Source organism: Berghia stephanieae, chromosome 2, assembly GCF_034508935.2.
Source record: "Berghia stephanieae isolate SIO BIC M18660-M18661 chromosome 2, UCSD_Bste_1.3, whole genome shotgun sequence".
NCBI classification, from domain to species: domain Eukaryota; kingdom Metazoa; phylum Mollusca; class Gastropoda; order Nudibranchia; family Aeolidiidae; genus Berghia; species Berghia stephanieae.
The window spans coordinates 23,756,110-23,764,681 of record NC_088361.1 but is presented as its reverse complement, the minus strand read 5'-3'; the positions used below and the strand labels follow the sequence as shown (position 1 = coordinate 23,764,681).

Here is an 8,572-nt window from a genome sequence, read left to right as displayed (position 1 = left end):
TGCCACCTACCACGGGAGGTCAAAAGGTTTGTTTATTTTTAAGGGTTTTACGACGCTTGCAACACATTTAGGTTATATCAGCATTTAATATTTTAGTTATTTTATTTATACAAAATTTCTCGTATAAAAGATCTACATCGTCAACATCATTTATATAGCGTTTAATGGATTTTTTAATATTTGAATTTATTTTGTTCCTTTCCACTGCTAAGCAATTGCCTCCCCAAGCTGTTATACAAAATGACAAAACACTTTCGATTACTGCTCTAAGAGGAATACACTCAAATGTTTACAAATATTATGTTCATAAAATTTACCAAAAAAAAAAAAAAGACAGTACATAACAGATCTACAAGGGAAAAAAATAATCTCCCAAAACTGTTATATATTATAACTATACATTCAACTTTTCCTCTCTCAGTCGAAGACTCCGGCCACGATGAGGACAAAATTAAGTGATCTCATTACAAGACAAACACAGAGAGCTATTGGAAAACAGGGGGTTAGAAGACACGGTTAGTACCTTATTCTGCCACTATGGGGGGGGGGGGGGGGGGGGGGGGGTCATAACCCCCACCCAGGGAGCCGCCTGGATTTGGTAGGGAGCCTTCTGGAGCAGTCGGCACCTTAGAGCCATTCAGAGGCTGCAAACAGCCGTCAGGAGGTCATCTGGAGCCAGATGTCCACCAACAGAAGGGGATCTGGATGGTTCCAAACTGCTCCAGACGGACGACCTCCGGACGGCTTTTTAGACGGACCCAGACGACCAGGATGGCTCCATTCAGCTCCAGACAGTTATAACGGCCTTCGAATGGCTCTTTACGGCTTCAGGCTGCTCCAAACGGCCCCTGGTGACTCCATTTTGCTTTATGACTGTGAGTGGCTTTTTTTCTCCAAGATCTAATTGCTTTTCTTATGTCTTAGATAATGATTCGATTTCATAAAATTTGAATTGACCTTTTAGCTCTGCTTTTGTGTAAAACATTGTATGACTCATACATTGTTTGGCATCATTGTCCATATTATGCTGTAGTCTATTTTATTCAAGTCAGGACTCATTGGAGACGATTTCATCTTTAGAAATAAATCAAGTATGATTTCTGCGTCGTACTGAAAATTATATAACATCGTTAAAAGGAAAACTTATTCCTGATGCTATTCCAATAGGCCATTTTGGTTTTTAATGAGACGGGGTAAATTTCTACGCTAGTCACACAACAATGCTAAAAACGAGACGCAAGTTTGGAAACTTTCCATATCGTACTTTTAATACGACTTGGTGTATAACCCGCATAGTTTGGTGCATAGAGTGTGTAGCGGAAGGGTATAATTTATTAAATATGTCCTTAAGGGGTGTTTTTTTTTTTTGTCTAAAAAAATTAATTACCAATATAGAGCAGTTTTAATAATGCTGTATCGTCATTATAGGTTTTAAAAAAAACATTTTTGGTGAAAAATATACATTATCCGTGTTGATACCCGTTTTGCGACCTAATTTAGGGGTTTGGCATAAAAAAAACAACAACAAAACAATCTTTCCACAAAAACTAATGAAGGAATAACCTCCACATTCTTCCCTCTTATCAACATTGCAGGATATTGTGTCATCATAGAGAGATTATACAAACTTTATGTTTTATTGCTTGTTTTTAAGGGTTTTACGGCGCTTGCAACACATTTAGGTCATATCAGCGCCAGTAAAAAGGAAGAAAATGGGATAGAAGAAAGTTCTAGAATTACAATTAAAGCACCCAAGAGAAAGTAAGACAAAGGGGAATTGGGAACAAATAGGGATCAGGTGTAGATTCCAAGAGCATACCATCAATGTACTTAGTCTGAGATCACCTATAAGTCTCACCCAGACACAAGCACAAGATCCAACAAAGAGGAAAACACTCAAATGCTAACATTTCATTATACTTATACATTAAGAATAACAAATATAATAATACATAACAGAGAGATGATTTACAAGTAGAAAAATATCATCTCCCAAAACAATAACTATGCATTTGACTGTTTCCCTCCCAGCCGAGGATTCCGGCAAGGGTCGGGACAAAACCAAACAATCTCACACCAAGACAAAGACAGAAAGCATGTTGGAAAGCAAATATAAGGGGATAGAAGACACGGTATGTACCTCCCTGCCCACTGTGGAGGTAGGACACCCCACCCAGATACAAACTTTGGCTTGTGGAATTTTTTTATCAGAACGTCACAAAGTTGCGAATCAAAATGTTATGACAAAATTTATGTTTAAAAATTTATATTTTGGATTATAATTCAAAATAAACATACCTTATATTTTAAAAAATCTCTCTATGGCGACATAATACATTATCTCTGTGATAACTGGAAATTTTCAGCCAATTTCATTGAATAGATTCTGAGAAACGCTTGACACAGTATCTCATACCCCTAGAAAAATGACATATTGAGAAAATAGCAAAATAGTTTTCCGTTTTTCACCCTTTTCTTACTCACTGTACCCTTTTCGACTATGGTTTTCGTACCTTTATGAAGTTGGACTTCAATAATATTATTTCTAAAATAATAAACTATCGTTTTCCACCAATATCTCAAAATTAATTTTTTGAAGGATTTTCCTAATAATTAAACCCAAACCGCCCTTCCTTAACAAAAACTATAGCGGTACACAACAGGGATAATTAACAAGGGAGAAAAACAAAAACAAAAAACAACTCCCCAAATTAACATATTCCATTTGACTATTTCCCCCTCAGCCTAGACTCCGGTAAGACCAAAGCCAAAATATCTTTCAAAGACAGAGTGCAACGTGGAAAAAGAAATATACGGGGATAGAAGACAGCAACGACCTTGCCACCTACCACGGGAGGTCAAAAGGTTTGTTTATTTTTAAGGGTTTTACGACGCTTGCAACACATTTAGGTTATATCAGCTCCAGTAAATAGGAAGAAAATGGGATAGTAAAAAGTTATAGAATTACAATTAAGGCACCCAAAGGGGAACTAGGAACAAATAGGGATCAGATGTAGATTCCAAGAGCATACCACCAATGTACTTAGTTTGAGATCACCTATAAGTCTCATCCGGACACAAGAACAAAATCCAACAAAGAGGAATCCACTCAAATGCTTACATTATACATTAAAAATAACAAATATAATAATACGTAACAGAGAGATGATTTACAAGGAAAAAAAATCATCTCCCAAAACAATAACTATGAATTTGACTGTTTCCCTCCCAGCCAGGACTCCAACCAGGGCCAGGAAAAAAACAAGTAATCTCATTCCAAGACAAAGACAGAAAGCGTGTTGGAAAACAGATATAAGGGGGTAGAAGACACAGTATGTACCTCCCTGCCCACTATGGGAGGTCAGGATCCCTACCCAGGAGGTCAAAAGGTAATGTGTGCAGACAGGAGGAACCCCTGAAAAAGTAAGACAAACATAATCTCCCCCTTCCCCTCTCCATCACCAAGATGCACAGCGTAAGCCGTGCTTCCAGTTCTCATAAAAACAGGATTCTTTCTGAGAGGAAAGCGCTCAAATGGTTCCTTATACTACACACTCTCTTTAAAAAATGTTTTAGATCTGAGGGTTTAAGCACCAAAGAAAAAGTAAGACAAAAGGGACTGGTTGAAGTCGGGTTCTGCAGATTATACGAGCAATCTATCAAAGTCCCTATTCTGACATTGCCTACTAAAATTTCCATCCAGATACACGCAAAGGATCCCTCTATGAAGGATACACTCAAATGTTTACAAAGTTTGTTTTAACGGTTTTACAGCGTTTGCAACATATTAAGGTTTTTACAATTACAGAGACATATGTTTTTGTTTTTAAGGGTTTTACGGCACTTGCAACACATTAAGGTCATACCAGCGCCAGTAAAAAGGAAGAAAATGGGATAGTAAAAAGATTTAGAATTATAATTAAAGCACCCAAGAAAAGGTAAGACAAAGGCGAATTGGTTCAAATAGAAAACATGTGTAGATTCCAAGAGCACACTATCAAAGTACTTAGTTTGAAATCACCTAAAAGTCTCATCCAGACACAAGCACATGCTCCCCACTAAGAGGAATACTCAAATGTTCACAAATCATGTATAATACGTTAACAAAACATAATACAGTGCATAACAAAGAGATGATTTACAAGGAAAAAAAATCATCTCCCAAAACTAACTATACATTTGACTGTTTCCCTCCCAGCTAGGGTATCCGGCAAGGGCCTGGACAAAACCAAGTAATCTCATTCCACGACAAAGAGAGAAAGCAAGTTGGAAAACATATATAGGGATAGAAGACACAGTTTGTACCTCCCTGCCCACTATGGGAGGTCAGGAACCCCACACAGTACAGAGACATGATTCACGAGGAAAACAAATCATCTCTCAAAAAAAAAAAATTAAAAAAAAGGAACCATGTATTCAACTGCTCCCCTCTCGGACTAAGGATTCTTACCAGTACCAGGAATATTGTTTTTAAAGTTTTACGGCGCTTGCAACACAATTAGGTCATATCAGCGCCAGTAAAAAGGAAGAAAATGAGATAGTAAAAATATTCTAGATGTACAATTAAAAGGACTTGAGAAAAAAAGTAAGACAAAGGGGAATGGTACAACTAGGGAACAGGTGTAGATTCCAAGAGCACACTAACAGTGTACCTAAAAATCTCACCCAGACACCAGCACAAGATCCCACTAAGAGGAATACACTCAAATATTTGCAAATCATATGTTTAGATAAAAAACCAACACATAAAAGAGAGAGAGATGATTTACAAGGAAAAAAACATCTCCCAAAACTATAACTATACATCCGACTGTTTCCCTTCCAGCCAAGGACTCCGACCATGACCAGGACAAAACTAAGTAATCTCATTCCAAGATAAAGACAGAAAGAAACTGGTACAAAACAAGTACCTCCCTGCCCACTATGGGAGGCTGGGAATCCCACACAGGACCAGGAAAAAACAACCGAGCAGCAATGCCAATCCAGATCAAAGACGAGAGCGCCGTGGAACGGGAAAACGAATAAAGGGGGATGGAAGACATGGCAATTGTGACCTCTCCGCCCACCCCGGGAGGTAAAAAGACCCAACTTAGGTGTCTAAAATAACAGGTAAAAAATCTGAAAAGTTTGACGAAGTTAGTTTATTTACAAATGAAGTACTCTGTACAATTTTCTATAAATATTAAGACAGGGTAAAATATACAATGTAAAATGTGAAATAATGGAAAAAATGTAACAAAATGAGTGTAGGGTAATAAGAAACGCATGGAGATGAGATTTCATTGACTCAAAATTTGAGTTATTATATACACATGTAATTACGAAATTATATATACTTATGAAATAAACCTTACAATTAATTTCTACCTACAGAACCTACGTACTCTGTACACTTAATATGTAAATTATTTCTCAAAAATTCTCAATGACAAGAATGTGATTCTGAAAAAGTAAGGGTGCTTAATGATGGCTGAGTAATCGTATACGGTGAACATTCCTGAAATAAATTCATTGATAATTTAAATATGACTTTCTCTTGTAAAAATGAAATACTATAACTACAACATAGATTATATGAAGATTAAGTCATTAGCTAACTGTTGAACTTGGATTGGTTTTCAAATGTAAAAAAAAGAAAAAAAAAAAAAAAAAGAGAAAATAACATGATTTATTGTAACTGAAACTTGCATCGTTCTATCATCACTTACATACATGATAAAATAAATCGATGTGGACTCCTTCCCCCATCACAATTTAATTTAATGTATCTTTTGAACTAACAAAAAAAAACTTTTACTCCCGATCGCTAGACGGTGTATCTTTCTTTTTTCTCTCTCCCTCCCTCAGTCTGGTTATATGCCATCTTGTAGTTTCTTTCTCAAAAAACCTAAATATGTTTTGTTGTCTTGAAGGGTTTTAACGGCCCTTGCGATACATTTCAGCGCCGATTAAAAAAAGGAAGAAAATGGGATAGTAAAAAAAATTTACAAGATTTATGATTAAAAGCAAACAAAGTAAGACAAAGGGGAATGGTTCAATAAATAGAGAACAGATGTAGATTCCAAGAGCACAAGATCAGTGTTCTTGGTTTGAGGATCACCTAAAAGTCTCATTCAGACACCAGCAGACTCCACTAAGAGGAATACACTCAAATGTTTACAAGATATGTTCAAGACAAAAAACAAAAAGAAAAAGATGATTTACAAGGGAAAAAAATATAATCTCCCAAAACAATAACTATACATTTGACTGTTTCCCTCTCACCCAGGGTATCCAGGGCCAGAACAAAACCAAGTAATCTCATTCCAGGACAAAGACAGAAAGCAAGTTGGAAAACAGATAGAGAGAGATAGAAGACACAGTAAATACCTCCCTGTACACTAAGGGAGGTCAGGGACCCCACCCAGCATTATGGGAGGTCACAGACAGAAAACAACTCGGAAAACAGATAAAGGGGTATAGAAGACACAGCAAGCGACCTCCTGCCCAACATGGGAGATCAAAAGACCCCACCCAAAATTTACGTTTTCATATATTAATGATATAGTATGAAGCAAAAGCTAATTTACCAATGAGTTGATCAGTTTAGCAGAAGGCTAATAGGCATTGAGTGTCATTTCAAAGCCTGTCCTGCAAGTTAACAATTGATTTTTAAAAATCCAATTTCATTTTTTTATATTCTGAGTAAAGACAATTAATTTCAAAATCACCCCTCCGGATAAGATTACAATACTGTCAATTATGATGTGTCTAGGTCTCTACCACACTCAAGTTTAATACATGCAGCATCATATATTATGTACATTATTAGAATAGAAAAAAATAAAAATCAATCATTTACAAAACCAACAATCAAATATTCTGCCTTTCACTATCGTACAAATATGCTATGCTGGCAGCCGGTTTCAAATTAAAATATGCACTGAATGAATACCCTCTTATATGAATACGATAAGTCAGGATACCTTTAGACTACATCTATAATTTTTTATTTTTGCTTCTTGTCTTTTTTGTTATTGTTTGTTTTCTTTTACACCAAAAAGTCTATTTGAGATGATAAGGTCCCTTTTATGCATTAAAGTACAATGAACACTGGCAAAACTTAATTCGTTGCTTATATTTCGTTTGCATGATACACACTCAGAGCTTTTCAAAAAGAAAACAGTACACAAACATGAAAAATAAAAGTTGATAGATTAAAAATTGTTTGTTTTTGTTTTTAATAGTTTTATGGCGCTCGCGACACATTTGCGTCATTTCAGCACCAATAAAAAGAAAATGGGGTAGTCAAAGATTCTAGATTTACAATTTGAAAGTACACAAGAAATAGTAAGACAAAGGGGTATTGGTTCAAATAGGGAACAGATGTAGATTCCAAGAGCACACAATAGATGTATTTAATTTGAGATCACCTAAAAGTCTCATCCAAACACAAACACAGGTCCCCACTATGAGGATTACACTCATATATTTATAAACCAACATATATTTATAAAAAAATAAAAAATGTAAATAATAGAGAGATGCTTTACAAGAAAAAAAAACCATCCATCTAATTAAAACTATCTCTATGCATTTGACTGTTTCCTCTAAGTCAAGGACTCCGACCAGGGCTACGACAAAACTAAATAATCTCATTCCGGCAGAAAACAACTCAGAAAACATATAAGTGGATAGAAGACACAGCCTGCCCATCATGGGAGGGAGGTCAAAGATCCCACCCAGAGATTAAAAATTCATTGGTACCCAGAACGCTTTTGGATCAAACAGACCTAATAATAAGAAACAGTAAGACAAAGGGGATGAGTGAAAGGAAATTAAGTTTGGAAAAGAAAATCACAGCAACAATCTACTCAAGTGTTTATCCTGAACTGCTTGACTATGGCAAAACAAACCCTTTTAAGTTTGGCAAGAATTTTTTACTTCAAATATCAATAATCAAGATGACATTCAATCTGGCAAAATTCTTAAACCTGAAACTTCTAAAGACGTAAAGAAGTCTCTGGTTTAAGAAATTTTTGTCCAATCGAAGGTCATTCCAAATCATTGATATTTGAAGTAAAACAAAATTCTGGACGAATTGAAAAAAAAAAAAAAGTGTTTTGTCAAGTGTCCAGCCATGAAGCCACTCAAAGAGTTTTGCGGGGCCTGAGATACCCGTGAAAAAATGGATACTCGGTTTTCATACACAGCACAAAACAAGATGTTCACATCCGACAACTCCCCTCTTAACAAAGGATTCTAGTCAGAGCCAAGAAAAAAGGAAATTGTACATCAAGGACAAGTGCAGAAAGCCACATAAAAAAAAAAGCAAAACTCTACCATTAGCACTCATAAAAATTATGTTGACTATACATCTTTCATGATTAAATTTATAAGTTGTGATATGGCACCTCATTAAAAAAAAACAGTAGTAAGTAATGGGACTCAAAACAATATGAATAAATTAAAACCAATTCCCATGCATGACGTGTAAAATCTTCGCAAATGTCATTCAATTTATAAAAATGTGACTTGAAAACCTGAAAGCTGAACCTAAATAAATATTGACTATAAACGAAATGGCCCTGTT

The 8,572-nt window shown here is 35.8% G+C and overlaps 1 long non-coding RNA gene across 1 annotated transcript; it reads left to right on the top strand.

Annotated features, from left to right (window-relative positions):
• The first annotated feature begins 394 nt into the window (after positions 1-394).
• On the top strand, positions 395-5,041 carry LOC144966745 (uncharacterized). The gene is made up of 3 exons (XR_013644263.1): positions 395-515; positions 2,745-2,865; positions 4,826-5,041. It is a non-coding gene; the product is annotated as an uncharacterized LOC144966745 (long non-coding RNA).
• Positions 5,042-8,572: the final 3,531 nt, after the last annotated feature.